Source organism: Heterodontus francisci, chromosome 8, assembly GCF_036365525.1.
Source record: "Heterodontus francisci isolate sHetFra1 chromosome 8, sHetFra1.hap1, whole genome shotgun sequence".
Taxonomy (NCBI): Eukaryota; Metazoa; Chordata; class Chondrichthyes; order Heterodontiformes; family Heterodontidae; genus Heterodontus; species Heterodontus francisci.
The window spans coordinates 48,430,571-48,448,168 of record NC_090378.1 but is presented as its reverse complement, the minus strand read 5'-3'; the positions used below and the strand labels follow the sequence as shown (position 1 = coordinate 48,448,168).

At 46.2% G+C, this 17,598-nt stretch overlaps 1 pseudogene; it reads right to left on the bottom strand.

Moving 5' to 3' along the window:
• Window positions 1-2,693: 2,693 nt before the first annotated feature.
• Window positions 2,694-2,802, bottom strand: LOC137373295 (U2 spliceosomal RNA; annotated as a pseudogene).
• Window positions 2,803-17,598: the final 14,796 nt, after the last annotated feature.

Here is a 17,598-nt window from a genome sequence, read left to right as displayed (position 1 = left end):
GCAATGTGACCAGGCCCATCCTTCGCAACACCGGGGACAGATAGAACCTCAGCACGTAGTGACACTTGGAGTTTGCATACTGGAGATCTACACACAGCTTAATGCAGCCGCACACGAAGGTGGTCATCGGGATGAGGGCCACGTTGGGTACATTTTTCCCGCCCTTGTCCAAAGATTTGAACATCGTGTCCCTCCGGAACCGGTCCATTTTAGATCCCCAGATGAAGCAGAAAATGGCTCGGGTGACTGCCACAGCGCAGGAGTGGGGTGTGGGCCAGACCTGCGCCATGTAGAGCAACAATGTGAGCGCCTCGCACCTGATGACCAGGTTCTTACCCACAATGGAGAGAGATCGCTGCCCCCACATGCCCAACTTTTGTCGTACCTTGGCTACTCGCTCCTCCCAGGTTTTGGTGCACGCCCCGGCCCTTCCGAATCATATCCCCAGCACCTTCAGGTAATCTGACCTGACGGTGAAGGGGACAAAGGATCGGTCAGCCCAGTTCCCAAAGAACATGGCCTCGCTCTTGCTGTGGTTAACTTTGGCTCCCGAGGCCAGTTCGAACTGGTCGCAGATGCTCAACAGTCTGCGCACGGACAGCCGATCCGAGCAGAAGACGGCGATGTCATCCATGTACAGGGAGGTTTTAACCTGAGTGCCTCCGCTGCCTGGGATTGTCACCCCTCTTATGCTTGCATCCTTCCTAATAGACTCAGCAAAGGGTTCAATACAGCAAACAAACAAGACCGGGGAGAGAGGACAGCCCTGTCTGACTCCAGATTTGATCGGGAAACTTACCGATTCCCACCCGTTGATTGAGACTGCGCTACTGATGTTTGTGTAGAGCAGTTTGATCCAATTGCAGATTCCCTCCCCAAACCCCATTTTGGAAAGCACGTCCATCATGTAGGTGTGCGATATCCTGTCAAAAGCCTTCTCCTGGTCCAGGCTGATGAGGCAGGTGTCCACTGTCCTGTCCCGTACGTAGGCGATCGTATCCCTGAGCAGCACGAGACTATCAGAGATCTTCCTGCCGGGTACAGTACAGGTCTGATCGGGGTGAATCACCAACTCCAGTGCAGATTTGACTCGACTGGCTATGACTTTGGACAGAATCTTGTAGTCAACATTAAGCAGTGAGATGGGCCGCCAATTTCTGATTTCTGCCCTCTCCCCCTTCTGCTTGTAAATGAGGGTGATGATGCCTTTCCTCATGGATTCTGACATGCTGCCGGCCAGGAGCATACTCTCGTATACTTCCAGCAGGTCCAGGCCGACCCAGTCCCACAGGGCCGAGTACAACTCGACCTGTAAGCCGTCGCTTCCGGGAGTTTTACTCGTCTCGAAGGACTCGACGGCCTTTGTCAGCTCGTCCAGAGTTAGCGGTTTGTCCAGTCTCTCCCTCCTGCTGTCATCTAAGACCTCTGTGATAGATGACAGGAAGGACTGGGAGGCTCTGCTGTCTGTGGGCTTCGCGTCATACAGCCCAGCATAAAAGGATTTGCTGATCCTTAGTATGTCGGACTGCGAAGATGTTACCGAGCCATCTTCCTCCTTCAGGCTGCTGATAACAGAGCTCTCTCTGTATACCTTTTGGAAGAAGTAACGCGAGCACGTCTCATCCTGCTCGATGGAGCGGACTCTGGACTGGAAGATGATCTTGGAGGCCTCCTTGGCAAACAGCGAGGTCTGCTGGCTCTTCACCTCTTGGAGGTCCTCCTTGACCTTGACCCCCATTGACTGCAACCGGAGCAGATTTTGCATACTTTTCTGGAGTCGGGACATTTCCCTCTGTCTCTCTCTCACCCTCTGAACACCTTTGTGGATGAAGAACCTCTTGATGTTCTCCTTGATCGCTTCCCACCAGTGAACTGGAGACTCAAAGAGGGTTTTCACGGTCCTCCAACCTTTGTAATCCCTTTTGAGTTCCTCAACGTTCTCTGGGGTCAGCAGTGTAGCATTGAGCTTCCACGTCCCTCTGCCAACCCGCTGGTCGTCCTGTAAGTGACAGTCAGCCAGTCAGAGGCAGTGGTCGGAGAAGAACGTCAGTGGATCCGACCGTGACAGCACGGGACACAAACAGGAAGTCAATCCTGGAACGGGCAGACCACAGGTGCGGCAAACTCTGGGCTGCCCAGCGTAGACCAAGAAGCCTCAACTTCCCCCGATAGCGAAGCTGGAGGGAGGGTGGATGATGGCTCCACTGGGATCGACCTTCAAGGTGACCTTGACCTGCCGCTTGCTGGTCCAAATCCCAAAGGGGTCCTTGACATCAGTGCTGCTGCCGGCCACCTCGACGTACCTGGCGAGAAGGGAGACTACATCCACCACCGGAACATGGGGGTTGTAGAGGTGAATCGTCACCACCCGGTCCCGTTGTGACGGAAGCGTGAAGAGCGGCTCCGCTGTGAGGATCGACAGTGGCTCCCGGTCCCCTTTCTCCTTGAAGGCCTTCAGGAACTTGATGCATCCCGCCACATTCCGGAACGTCACGTCGAAGTATCCACTACTGGGGAAATCCTGCAGGCGGAAGACGTCCGTCGCTTGAGATGCGCAGCAATCGAAGAGAATTTTCTTGATGAAGAAGGTGCGATCGACCGGTGCATCTCCTTTCTTGTCCTTCACGACCACCCGAACGGTGTTGCACACTCCCTGGCCCGAAGCTCGAAGATTGGTTATAGCCATTTTACTCAAAGCTTCCCCAGGATCAAAAAGCAATGATCATGGTCTCTTCTCAATCAAGTAAGCACTGATAAGAACAGATACTACACTTGATCTTAGCCAAAAGGCCGAGAAGTGATTAATTAATGTTAGATCAATCATAGCTGCTTATTCTATGGTCATCTCAAAACTGCATGTACTCACTTTCCAGCTGGGGTCATAGTACTTACATTAAACTGGAAGCAGCCAGCTGCAGTATTAAATTCAGATGTATAAACCTGCAATATCTTATTACTGTTTTGCATACTTTGTATACAAAAGCACAGACACGTTTATGATTCCATATCTAGTTTAATTACCACCCAAAACTATTAAAGCTTGCTTTTTCTTCAGAAATGCTTAAATCCATCAAACAAAGCAAACATACCGCACCCAGTTTTACAAAGGGAGTCTTAGATTAATAGCACCTGAAGACAACATGATTGCATGAGTCCATTAAGCTGTTAGTCACATGAAAGTCAAATGATTTAATCGTCAGCGATGTGATAATTTTTCACTGATTAAACCCTTATGAATTTAACCTTTTAGTGTCCAGAGAAAGTACAAAACATTCAAAATAAAAAATGTATTTTTTTTAAAGTGTTACGTTTGTTCAGTTTGTTAGTAACAGTAGCTTTCTAATTTGAAGGAAAAAAATCTCGTTTAAATTTGTGGGATTCTATTGTAGCATTTACCCATAGTGCTGGCAGCATCTGCCAAAATCCAGTAGCAGTGCAGTAAAGTGGTGCTACTGTCTCCACAGGCTCTGAAACCCACTTAGAAAGAACGTGTAATTGGGAACAGCAAAGCTGGAGCAACAAAGGAAACAAATATCTGAGTCCAATGGTGCCAGGGTGCCTATTTTTCTGGTTATGTGCTCAGTATTCAGCCTGACAATGTAGGTTAGTAAGTTAGGTTTCCAAAGATTAAGAAAGGTCCAATAGCCAAAAAAACAAACACACAAATTGTGACTAGGACACAAACTCTTGATACAGCACATAACTGAAGCTCAGGGGATTGCGGATCCACTTCTACATTAAATGTTTTTGTAACAAATGCAATAAAAGGCAAGTTTTAGATGTTTCTTTAATAGATCAACTGGTTAACACAGTGAGCAGTTAAGCAATACAGAACAGGAAAATCCCAGGTTCAATTATTGTTTGTTACTGTTAGTTGATTGCCGCCTGGGTGACCACAGGGAGCTAAAATTCACCTAAGCAACCCTGCTTCTCAAATATACCCAGCTCCAGCTCCTCTTACCTATCCAGCAATTTACTAGAAGTATGCGGATATGGAGGATATGAATGTTGGTTGAACATATGACTCAGATTGCCTGTGATGTGCCAATTTTCCAACTTGTGTTCCCTTTGAGCACTGCTTTCCAGCAGGAATTGCTGAATTTGCTTTGCACTTCTAATGGTGCCAGTAGTGATACATTTCAATGTATTAACCGAGACAGCGAATGTTGATGAGAGTTGACAACATTCCTATCTTTATCCAAATATTAATACACATGCATTTTCAGCAAGGGTCACTGAATTGCAATCTGGAGTGAGAACCTGTTTGATATTTTCCACCTTAGTCTAGGTACATCAAGGCCAATTGTGTCCCTGTTGGGATGGATGCTCAATCCATGATATCTCAATGGCATAAATGTTTCTCATCACCACTTGATTCCAATCTGTGGAATGTTAATTGTATCGATGAATGCTGACTTTTTAAGTGGGATAAATCTGGCTAATTAACTTAAGATTTTGGGGCAAATTCTGTTTGGTAGTCAGTAATTTTCACTAGACAGTGAACTAGATGTGTCTTGCTATTACAACTGGTTTGATCTAATCAAGGTATTGACCAATGGCTGTGTATTTTTGTAAATATTGTAATAAACACTTGCATGTAAAATGAAAAAAAAAAGGCCAATTGTAGCATACTTTCTGCTAACTGATTTCGAATATCCAACCCAGTACAGGGAAAAATTATTCTGGTACCTTCCTGTATCGCTATCACACCAGGCAATACATTTTTACCTATTGAACTCTTGTCTGCTAAAAAATTAATTTGACTGTGTAAGAGAATGAGTCATTAAAAAGGAATAAAACTAAGGACTGATGGTGCTATGGAACATAGTGATACCATGGGATCCTAGAAGTCGTCTTAAATTAGCAGGTCGTCATGGGTTTTATCATTACCAATTGAAAAGTTGTCACTGCTGAGCACTAATTGGAGCTCCTATCCATTGATTTGAGTGTTGCTAGGGAAACCATTGCTTAACAAATAATTTTCTCTGGTGAATGAATTAAAAAGGAACTGCTGTTAGAATTTGAACATTTAACATGTTCTTCAGTATCCATAAAAGGAATGTCAATAGCTCAGAAAAAATCCTATCTTATGGGTTTACTAAATACAGCTGATGGCTAAAAAATAACAGCATACTTCCTGGCTACTAACTATTCCAGATATTCAACATAGATGTACTTGTTTTTGCCATTCTGGTCAGTTGTAAATTCCTTGAGCTATCAAATAGAAATTTGTGTTTATTTTACTGAACAAGTGTCCCATTCGTTCCCCTACAAATTAGTCTAATTAACTAGTGATGATGTCTGTCCCGCAGGTATGGTTTGTACAAGCAAATGCTGGAGAAAAAGGTAGCTCATTTGTGTTTCCATGGAAGGTCTCTACCAATCTGCACAGATACTTCTGTAAGTATTTCAAAGAAATCCTCTATCTTCTTACATATTTTTCACAAGGAGAGAATCTGCTTTGTCTCCATAACCCAGTTCACAATTCTTCTCAATTTAATACTATTGCTACAACATTTCTTGTCGATTATAGGATTGAACAGGATAGCAATTCTCACCCCACAGTGGTTGTGCTGCAATCGGATTGACTATTCTGGGGCAGGGATGTTAGAGTGTCTGTAGAATTCTCCCCATGTCCTGCTGTAACTTTAGCAGAACGATTACTATAGGAATTTTCAACTTGGATGCTTTTTTTTTGTTTTTAATTCATTCTCAGGATCTGGGTGTCACTAGCAAGACCAGCATTTATTGCCTATCCCTACTTGCCCTTGAGACAATCGAGTGGCTGTTAGGCCAATTCAGAGGGCAGTTAAGAGTCAATGACATTGCTGTGGGTCTGGAGTAGCTAAGGACTGTAGATTGCCTTCCCAGGTGGATATTAGTGAACCAGATGTTTTTTTTTTATAATGACCCAGTAGTTTTACAATCACCGTTACAAATACCAGCTTTTTATTTCAGATTTATTTAACTGAATTTAAATTCCCCAGCTTCCAAGGTGGGATTTAAACTTATGTCACCGATTATTAATCCAGGCCTCTGTGTTACTAGTCAAGTAACATAACCACTATGCCATCATAGACACTATTGTAGCAGGAATTCTACAATCTACTAGTAAGTAATATTACAGTAAGTGGTTTCACTTACCCGCTCACTATCAATAGCTATCTGAGGTGTGGGCATAGCTTCTCTGCAGGATGGAGATTTTACAGGTTAATATTGTCATCCGCTTCTTCATGTCTGTTCCAACTCCAACCCATTGTCTTGGGTCAGGGCTAATTAGAGATGTTCCCAGCAGGATTCCCACCAGAAAGAGGGTGCAACCAGGGAGGGGAGGGGAGGGGAGGGGTGGGGGAGTGGGACAGGAGGGAGAATCCCTGACGTACCAAAGCAAGGATGTCACTGCAGCACCAGAAGATGTGTGGTGAAGCCTTAAGAGGGCAGAAGCACCCTCCAGATTGGAACGAAAGCTCCTAAAGATGGTCTTAGTTGGTAAATCTGGGACCACCTGGAGTGAAAAGAAGCTGTTACAAGACGTTTTCTATCCATCCGGTAATTTACCACTGCTTCACAGGGCATACTACAGCCTTCCACATGGCAGCCCTGGTAACTGACAGTAAGTGTCCCAGAAAGCTGGAAAATCTGCAAGCATTGACTGAGGAAGGAGTGGGCAGTGATGACCCTGACAGAAGAGGGAAATCTCAATTGGGTGGTGAGCTGATGGTAGGCCTCATTACCTCAATCCTGAGAATTACCCCCATTAAGTCTAGACTGTAATACGGAGAATAATTATTTTTGTTACTTGCACCATTCTGTCCTTTATGCCTCCCTATAGAACACACCTCTGAGAGGGAAGGAAAGAAACTTGCACCCAGATCTGCATCTGTGCTCAGTTGCAGACACTTGAATTTCCATTAGTTAGAGCCAATTCAGTACTATTGAAGTGTTGTAATGTAGGCAACACAGCAGCCAATTTGCACACTACAATGAGACAATACCATATAATCTCTTTTAGGTGTTAGGTGTTGGTTGTTGGATAAATGTTGGCCTGGACATCGGGCGAACTGTTCTGCTCTTCTTTGCATAGCGACATGTGATGTTTTGCATCCACTTGAGAGGGAAGACAGGGCCTCAGTTTAATATCTAATCTGAAAAATAGCATCTCTGACAGTACGCAGCACTCGCTTGATACAGCACTGAAATGCCAGTCATGATTGTGTGCTCAAATCTCTGGAATAAGACTTGAACCCACAACTTCTGACTGAGTGGCAACGGTACCTAAAGTAGGAGACATGGGAATGTCTATGATTGTCATTTATATGGACTTCCAGAAGGCATTTGATAAAGGTCTAACAGAGCTCATGGAATTGGAGACAAATTATTGGGTAGGAGTACAGCTCAAAGAGTTAAATTACATATGGGGAAAGGTTACATAATAAATGAGGCTTGTATTCCCTAAACCGCAGAGGTTGAGATTTTCAGGATTTTGAAAGGAATTAATAGAGTAGATAGAGAAAAACAAATCATATAAAATGATAGTTTTCTGAGCCACTTTGGTAAACCTCATCTCACAATCCTCTTCTTTACATATGTTGCTTTCATATATGCTTTCAGAAGAAGGCTGCTCATAACAGGAGACAGTGCTAGCAGACAGAAGGTGCTTACCAAAGCTGTGACACTAGATTATTTTTGAGGAGGAGTCCTTGATGATCTGGGTATGGAGACAGTAGTGGGAATGGGGGAAGCTGAATTTGGACACCTCCCCCAAGGGGTATGGCTCATCTCTTTGCTCATGCATTCATTCCATCCTGCATTAACCCATATTGGTGCATGTTTGTTTGACATTTGTAGCTGTGTTTAATGATAAGGCACTTTCTACTTTCCACGCAAAAAACCTCAGCCCTCACAAGTGCAGCAGTTACCAAATTTGATAGAATTTTGGACTAAAAATTGGAAAGTGTGACAGAAATCTTCACATTCCTCTGGAAGAAGTCTGTTGCATAAAATGGCAAAAGCAACTGTAACTTTGATAGCCATTGACAGCTATGCCAGTGCCTGAACTGGTCTCCAGGTCTGGTTGCAGAGTGTGCAGAGTTTGGTTTTGGCTTTCTTTGGGAATCTAATTCAGATAGTTCCAGAGAATAGACTTTGGCCATATACACTGCAGTCAAGGATATGCCTGAATGGACTATCTAAACTGCAATCTCACCTGTCTTGTATAGTTCTTATAATCTTTGCCCTCTCCAGTAAAAGCCTGCTCAAGTCACAAAAAAATCCCGATCCGGACCTGACAGAACTACATCGGACCTGAGCCCCACCCGGCCCAAGTCCCTCCAAGTTCCACCCGAGCCCGAGCCCGAGCCCGAGCCCGACCATCGCAGTGCTCCCTTTACTTACCTTCGGACTCCCAATCTTCAGGAAGCGACAGCAGGAGCGTGATGATGTCGTAGAGATGCTTACTGCGCAGTCTCAGTTTCCCTGCTGGATGTCCAGACTCGTAGCTCAGGTAAGTTATTTTCCTTTAAACACTTACCTGCAATTCTTACTGTGTATATCCGACCCGGGACGGACTCGGCCCGACTTGGACCCAACCCGACCCTGAAGGCCAGACCCGGAAGAGCGGCACGACCTGAACCTGCAAATGGAGGCAAAGGCCCAGAGGAGTACGTGTGCCTGAACTGTAATGAGCTACCTAGCTACTGCATGTATACCAACTATCACTGACAAAAGACATAATACAGCTTTAGTAGCTACAAGAAAGATTCAAGCAAGTTTCAACAATTTCATTTGTGCTACAAGAGCAAAACGGGTCAGAAACTGTGGCCACATTTCCTGGGGAATTTTTAAAAATTCATTCTTGGGATGTGGGCATTTATCGCTTGTCCCTAGTTACACTTGAGAATATGGTGGTGAGCCTCCTTCTTCTTGAACTGCTGCAGTTCATGTGGTGAAGGTACTGTCATAACAGCGCAAAAGAGGACATTATAGAGTAAGTGACTTGCACTATTACTCATACCACTCCATAGTTTTATGCCAGTCTGCTGTTATCTTCACAGAAAATAGAGAAAGTAATTATCATAGATTTGCCCTGATTAAAATTAACTATAGCTATGCTTTTCCTGCATTTACAGCAGCTGTCAGGCCACTGCCAGGTAGACTAAAAAATAATAGCATTGATGGCCTGACAGCTGTGTGGCTTATTGACTTTAAATGCATTCTCTGATTATATTTAAATGACATACTAATTTTTATACAGCACAATGCAAAGGATTATACTGCAGTATTGCACAAAACAATATTTATACTCAATGTTAAATGTACAGAAGTGCATTAAAAATTAAAGACTATAGTGAATACTATATGTACAGTCTCAAAATGCTTTACTATTGTATATAATGTTATGTAATATATATTATATACAATACTATGAGAAACCGGTCTATCCAGTACAAGACTAAACAGATCTGTATGGTTCTATATTAGACAGTACTATACTAACTGCATCAATACAAAGATATATGAAACTTGTCCTACACTAAATATAATCGTAAGATATTATATTGAAAACTATAAATGCAAATGATTCTATGACTATATGGAACAGAGGCTGGGAGCCCCGAAAATACCAGTGTCAGGCAGCACATCAATTTCAAGGCGCCGATCTTGGGACCAGCAATAATCACCGGGGCAGGAAGAGGGTAGGACAGCAATCCCACTCTTCTCCTAATTGAGGCCAATTAAGAGTGTTGAAAAGCTCCTTAAGAGTTTGTCAGGATTTGAAGTTCTAATTTTTAAAGAGCTGGACAGGTTACCCAAACCTCTGAAATAGATCATCTGAAGGGAGGCAGGTCAAGAGTGGGGAGCCAGTCATGGCTGCCCCAGGTCATCATCCTGGCCCCATAATAGGGTCAGCATGGTAAAGGGTGTCTCGGCACTTGATAAGGGGGCGCCCATGGCACTGTGCAAGTGGCAGGGAGAGTGGGCACTCAGCACCCAAGATTTGAATGGGGTTGGCATCCCACCTGGCATCACAGGGACAGAAGAGCAAGGTGCAAGGCTGCTAAGGACAATTGGGCAGCCACCTGCCCAGAAGGAAGGCTCCAGCTGGAAATGGGAGCATGACTCTCAGAATTTGGGCCTAGTAAGAATGAGGAGCAACACCCTCCACAGGAAGAGCAGAACCCTAGGCATCAAGAGGACATAGGAGTGTAAAGGGGCAACAAGGCAATGGAAGCCAAACCCTTAACACAGGATTTACCGCCAAAGATAGAGCTACCTGGAGATGACCGAGACCCTCTGCCGCAAGACGACGACTCTCCGGGCAGATGGTCATGGATATCTGTGCTCTTGTTGCCAATCACCTCGCATCTTGCAGCACTGGTTGCCATACCCTGCCAGTGGCCATCCAAGTCACTGTGGCCTTGAACTTTTTGCTTCTGGCTCCTTCTGAGGATCAGCTGTGGACCCTAGTAGCATCTCAAAAATAGTTGTACACCACTGCAGCTCGAAGGTCACTGATGCCCTCTTTGCCAGAGCTGGACAGCATATTCATTTAATGACAGACACAGCCTCGCAGGCACAGAGGGCATTGGGTTTCGCCTGCATCACTGGATTCCCCCAGGTCCAGGGCATCATTGAATGCACCCATGTGGCAAGCAAGGTACCCAGCAACCAGCCAATATGATTCATCAACAGGGAGGGCTTCCACCTCCTCAATGTCCAACTGGTCTGCAACCACAACAAGAGTTTCTTCCATGTGTGCACTCAATTTCCTGGCAGCTGCCATGATACCTTCATCCTCCACTAGTCCAGGCTGTCTCAGATCTTCACTCCAACACCCAAAGCACATGAATGGATCCCTTGAAAATATGGCTACTGACCCCTCTGGGGGAGCCCCAGACAGTAGCACAGAGGCGATACAACTAATGCCACTTGCTTAATAGGACAACCATTGAGCAGACCATCGGGCTTCTGATGCACTGCTGGTGCCTGAACCAGTTGGGTGTTGCCCCCCAATACCCTCCTTGGTCATTGTGGTGGTCTACTGTGCATAACATGGCCCTCCGGAGGAGTGTGGACCGTGAGGACAATAAGGCCCTGGAAGGATACAGCTCACTGGGGGAGGAGCAGCAGCAGGAGGAGGGGGAGAGGAGGAGGAGGCCGAGGGAGATGATGCTGAACAGAGAGGTGCCCCTGCTGCACAACAAGGTGTTCTCCTCCTGCCACCCTCTGGGAAAAGGACCTCCCTTCCTGCCCTCACAGCCTCCAGCATTAGACGCAAGTTGGCATCAATGAAGCAAGGGGCAGCCTGCCCCGGGTGCCAGGCCTCTGCCTCCCCTATGACATCTCACTTCCTTCTGGCGCAGTGGAAGGCTTTGACACAAAACACAGATCTCTCCCTCAGGACAACCAGCAGCCTCGGTGATAGCTGCCATGGGGTATCTAGATGAGCCCCACACTTCATCTGACCGACTTGCATTCCTGCCCCCACTGGCTCTAAGTGAACTGGAAACCCATCTCCTACCAATTCAGGGCTCACCCTGTGAAAATCTTAACTTTAATCAGTCTCCCACTGGAAGCGGGTTTCTGACCTGAAAACAAACCCGGCTCCTGTTATTGCCTCTATGGTGAAAATTCAATTTTATGAATCTATAACATTGCTGTTATGACCAGGTGAGAAGGGTGTCTAGGGTTCCCTCTCAGCCTTCACCTGGTCTTAACGTAACAGGGTTTTATTTATAACACACTTTTCTTTTTCTCTCCCTTTGTGAATTCTTGCTCACTGCTTTCCAATTGTAAGGTAAAGAAACCAGCCAAACAGGTTTTCTTAGGTTTAAAGAAGAAAGGCTGAACTTTATTAAACTTAAACTCTAATTCAGTTAATGCTTACGGATACACGAAGCGCCCACAAAAACTCAGGTTGCCCAGCAGGTTAGTCATGTGACTAGCTGGTTTGACCACATCGGTTTGTGGATTCGGCCATCTTAGCAGTCATCCTGGAATATGAGCTTCCTCACCTTCAATGTCTGGTGCTCAAAGTCCATTGTGGGTTGAATGTGTTAGGGAATGGCCCTTTGTCTCCACAAGCACTGTCTGTTAGTATGTAAATGTTTTTTCCAGCCACGGCTGATCTGTTTAACCAGTAATTTCCTCGCTCCAGCAACAGTTTAAAATCAATGTTCATATGACAAAATTAATATGCCTCATTCTTGGCAGGTGGGGGTCTGCATGACACTACACAATGCCCTCCATATATACTAAACATTATATGCAGCACCTCACTAAACATTACACAGTATTACACTTATAGAACACTGAATAGTTTCTGTTAACTGTTAAGACCAGGTGAGAAAGATGTCCAGGGGTCCCTCTCAGCCTTCACCTAGTCTTACTGTAACAGGGTTTAATTTTTAAAACACTGTGTTTTAGCTCCCCCTTGGTGAAACCTTGTTCACTGCTTTCCAATTATAAGGCAAAGAAACCAACACAAACAGATTTTCTTAGGTTTAACGAAGAAAAGTTGAAATTTATTACATTCGATTGATGCCTACGGATACACGACGTACCCACGCTAGCATGCATATGTGATACACACAGGCAAATAGAGAGAGAAAAGAGCAAAAGAAATAAAGTGGAAACGTTTGAGGCAATATCTGAAGAGTTTTTGTTACGGTTCTCCGGGTTCACTGAAGTGTCCTTGATTGCTTTTCGTTGGGGCCCAGTATTCTTTTTAAACCTTGTTTGCTGTAGGCGACTTTTCTGTCTTGGGGTTCGTGTGGATTCAGAGGCTTGTGAGACAGAGATGGGAGCAGACAGGAAAGATTTTCTCAGTCCAGGGGCAAACAATCTTTCTTAGTTCAAACTCTCTTTGGCTAGTTCAAAAGACCCTGGAACAGCCAGTTAGTCATGTGACCAGCTGGTCCAACCAGTCCTGGCCCCTGTGGATTGCATTACCCCAGCAGGCCCTGGAATGCGCTTCCCCACTGTCCGATGATCAATATCCATTGTGGGTTGAATGTGTCAGGGAATGGTCCTTTGTCTACACAAGCACCGTCTGTTAATATGCAAATATTTTTCCAGCCATGGCTGATTTGTTCAGCAAGTCATTTCCTCACTCCAGCAACAGTTAAAAATCAATGTTCATATGACAAAACCAATGTGCCTCATTCTTGGCAGGTGGGGGCCTGCATGACAAGCAATGTACATATGATAGTATTACATGCCATTTATTTATTTTTAACATAGGTATGGTAACATTAATGGTTACATTACTGGACTAGTAATCCAAAGATCAGACAGACATGAGTTCAAACCCCACCGTGACAGTTTGTGAATGGAATTCAGCTAATTAATTAAACCAGGAATAAAAAGCTAATATCAATAAAAGTGACCATGAAGCTATTGGATTGTTGTAAAAACCCAATAAATTCACTAATATCCTTTAAGGAAGGAAACCTGCTGTCTTTATTTGGTCTGACCGATATGTGGCTGCAGGCCCACATCAGTGTGGGTAACTCATAATTAGTTTGTGAAATGGCCTAGCAAGCTATGAAGGCAGCTCACCACCACCGTCTCAAGGGCAAGTTAGGCATGAGCAATAAATAAAAGCAAAATACTGCGGATGCTGGAAATCTGAAACAAAAACAAGAAATGCTGGAATCACTCAGCAGGTCTGGCAGCATCTGTGGAAAGAGAAGCAGAGTTAACGTTTCGGGTCAGTGACCCTTCTTTGGAACTGACAAATATTAGAAAAGTCACAGATTATAAACAAGTGAGGTGGGGGTGGGGCAAGAGATAACAAAGGAGAAGGTGCAGATTGGACCGGGCCACATAGCTGACCAAAAGGTCACGGAGAAAAGGCAAACAATATGTTAATGGTGTGTTGAAAGACAAAGCATTAGTACAGATTAGGTGTGAATACACTGAATATTGAACAGCAGCAAGTGCAAACCTGAAGAAAAACAACCTGAAAAAAACAGTGGGTAAGCAAACTGAACAAACTAAGATGAAATGAAATAAATGCAAAAAAAAGATTGTAAAAAATGTAAAAAGGAATGTAAAAAAAAGGAAGAAAAAATAACTAAAAATGAAAGTAAAATGGGGGGCTGTCATGCTCTGAAATTATTGAACTCAATGTTCAGTCCAGCAGGCTGTAGTGTGCCTAATCGGTAGATGAGATGCTGTTCCTCGAGCTTGCGTTGATGTTCACTGGAACACTGCAGCAATCCCAGGACAGAGATGTGAGCATGAGAGCAGGGGGGAGTGTTGAAATGGCAAGCAACCGGAAGCTCAGGGTCCTGCTTGCGGACTGAGCGGAGATGTTCCGCAAAGCGGTCACCCAGTCTGCGCTTGGTATCCCCAGTGTAGAGGAGACCACACTGTGAGCAGCGAATCCAGTATACTACATTGAAAGAAGTACAAGTAAATCACTGCTTCACCTGAAAGGAGTGTTTGGGGCCAGGGATAGTCAGGAGAGAGGAGGTAAATGGGCAGGTATTACACCTCCTGCGATTGCAGGGGAAGGTGCCCTGGGACGGGGACGAGGTGGTGGGGGTAATGGAGGAGTGGACCAGGGTGTCGCGGAGGGAACGATCCCTTCGGAATGCTGACAGGGGAAGGGAGGGGAAAATGCGACTGGTAGTGGCATCACGCTGGAGGTGGCGAAAATGGCGGAGGATGATCCTTTGGATATGGAGGCTGGTGGGATGAAAAGTGAGGACAAGGGGAACCCTGTCACGGTTCTGGGAGGGAGGGGAAGGGGTGAGGGTAGAGGTGCGGGAAATGGGTCGGACACGGTTGAGGGCCCTGTCAACCACAGTGGGGGGAAATCCTCGGTTGAGGAAAAAGGAGGTCATATCAGAAGCACCGTCATGGAAGGTAGCATCATCAGAGCAGATGCGTCGGAGACGGAGAAACTGGGAGAATGGAATGGAGTCCTTACAGGAGGTAGGGTGTGAAGAAGTGTAGTCGAGGTAGCTGTGGGAGTCAGTGGGCTTATAATGGATATTGGTAGACAACCTATCCCCAGAGATGGAGACAGAGAAGTCGAGGAAGGGAAGGGAAGGGAAGTGTCAGAGATGGACCATGTAAAGGTGAGAGAAGGGTGGAAATTGGAAGCAAAGTTGATAAAGTTCTCTAGTTCGGGGCGGGAGCAGGAAACGGCACCGATACAGTCATCAATGTACCGGAAAAAGAGTTGGGGGAGGGGGCCTGAGTAGGACTGGAACAAAGAATGCTCGACATATCCCACAAAAAGACAGGCATAACTAGGACCCATGCGGGTACCCATAGCGACACCTTTTACTTGAAGGAAGTGCATGGAGTTGAAGGAGAAGTTGTTCAATGTGAGAACAAGTTCAGCCAGGCAGAGGAGGGTGGTGGTGGATGGGGACTGGTTGGGCCTCTGTTCAAGGAAGAAGCGGAGAGCCCTCAAACCATCCTGGTGGGGGATGGAGGTGTAGAGCGATTGGACGTCCATAGTGAAGAGGAGGCGGTTGGGACCAGGAAACTGGAAATTGTCAAAATGACGTAGGGCATCAGAAGAGTCACGGATGTAGGTGGGAATAAAATGTTGGCCTTGCCACATCCAGGAAATGAATAAATAAAAGAACACATGGAATTGCATTTGTTAAGCAATACAGTATTAGCAATGCAAAACAATAATGAGATTAACTTGACAACACCCAATCTCAATTAAATTGCTGAGCAGATGATTGTATTGAATTTGCATCGAATCCACCTCAATTTAATTGTGGGCTTGTGGGTTAATAGATGGTGGGCGGCATTCGCGTGCATTCGGGTTTACGACCATTAGGAGCTGGCGGCAGCGAGGTGAGAAGCTTCTTTACTGTGACCAGGAGGCAGCCATGAGCAGTGCTGCATAGAGGAAAGAGGGGTGCGGAAGCTATTGCCGGACTGTGTGCTTTGCAAGGGGCGTCGGGGTCTTGGGCTTTCTGACAGTGGGTTCCGGGTCTCAGGGTATCTGACGGTGGGATTTCGGGTCACAGTTGCTCTGCACGTGGGGGTATCTGGGTTTGGGTGGCTTTACCGGGTGCCCAAACTGTTGTGAGACACGTTTGGTCGCCCATACCACTGGATGAGAGTGTCAGTGATCAGCAGAGGCTGGCACTAAGGGCCATCAGGGAGTCTGCCAGGAGAAGTGCCAAAACCTCACTTGCCAGGGCAGGGTCATCCCTGCATCAGCAGTGACTCTGGATGCTCACTGGTCACCTGGTATGGGTCTCATACACCCTGTCTTATAGGACACTCATGGCGTAATGCAGCATTTCCGACAGACGGAGGGCCAGGTGGCAGCTGCGCCTATCCGTGAAGCTCCACAATGAGAGCCATGCCAAGCAGAGCCCAGCTGCACCAGAGAGTGTACCAGTCTCAGATCAGCTACCTCCAAATGTCTGAGCAGCATTGTCAGTGAAAACTTCGGCTCTCCAGGGAGGCCTTCACCGACTTATGCACCTCGCTGCAGGATGAATTGTGACCTATGCCAGTGGCCCTAAGGATCACAGTGGCACTGAACTTTTATGCATCTGGATCTTTTCAAGTATCCACCAGGGACATGTGTGGGGTCTCTCAGACAGAAGCCCACTGAAGGAGGTGACCAATGCTCTGTTCAAGAGGGTCGGCAACTATGTGCGCTACAAGACCAACCCTGGCAGCCAGGCCAAGAAGGCCTTGGATTTGGGGCCATCACTCGATTTCCCCGGGTACAAGGTGTAATGGATTGCATGCATGTGGCCATCCAGGCTCCCATGGACCAGCCAGCCAAAGAGCTTCCATTCAATCAACATTCAACTGGTCTGTGACTACCGAAAGTGTTTCCTGTAGGTGTGTGCCCGCTTCCCAGAAAGCAGCCTCAATGCCTACATACTTCAACGAGCCCGGGTGCCACAGCTTTACAGGTCCCCCAGTTGCATTCAGGGATGGATTCTCTGGGACAAGGGCTACCCATTGAAGACATAGCTGCTGATGCCTGTGAGGAACCCTCACAATGCAGCAAAGGAGGGGTACAACACCTGCCACGGCTCCTCCCGAACGACCATCGGGCAGGTTATTGGGCTACTGAAGATGAGATTCTGCAGCCTCGATCTTTTTTTTATTCATTCATGGGATGTGGGCATCGCTGGCTAGGACAGCATTTATTGCCATCCCTAATTGCCCTTGCAAAGGTGGTGGTGAGCTGCCTTCTTGAACCATTGCAGTCAATGTGGTGTAGGTATACCCACAGTGCTGTTAGCAAGGGAGTTCCAGGATTTTGACCCAGCAACAGTGAAGGAATGGCGATATAGTTCTAAGTCAGGATGGTGTGTGGCTTGGAGGGGAACTTGCAGGTGGTGGCGTTCCCATGCAACTGCTGCCCTTGTCCTTCTCGGTGGTAAAGGTCACGGGTTTGGAAGGTGCTGTCTAAAGAGCCTTGGTGCTTTGCTGCAGTGCATCTTATAGATGGCACACACTGCTGCCACTGTGTGCAGTGGTAGAGGGAGTGAATGTTCGTGGACGGGGTGCTAATCAAGTGGGCTGCTTTGTCCTGGATGGTATCGAGCTTCTTGAGTGTTGTTGGAGCTGCACCCATCCAGGCAATTGAAG